The sequence below is a fragment of the Pempheris klunzingeri genome, chromosome 8 (assembly GCF_042242105.1).
Source record: "Pempheris klunzingeri isolate RE-2024b chromosome 8, fPemKlu1.hap1, whole genome shotgun sequence".
NCBI lineage: Eukaryota > Metazoa > Chordata > Actinopteri > Acropomatiformes > Pempheridae > Pempheris > Pempheris klunzingeri.
In genome coordinates, this window is record NC_092019.1 from 16,744,501 (window position 1) to 16,744,715 (window position 215).

The window sequence follows — 215 nt, forward strand, 5'->3', positions numbered from 1 at the left end:
TGATGTATTGTCAGTTAATGGCATTTGCTGTTAAATCTGAGTCCCAAAAAGTACAGAGTAGAGATTTAAGGCTATTTTAAGATCACTATCAGTCTAATATCAGCATTACTCAGCTACAGATGCAATTTGTCTGCTAAAAGCCATTAAATATACGAATCTCCCGCTTATGTAAGTCTGTGTCATGATATCAGAATAGAAAACCAGGCATACCTTTA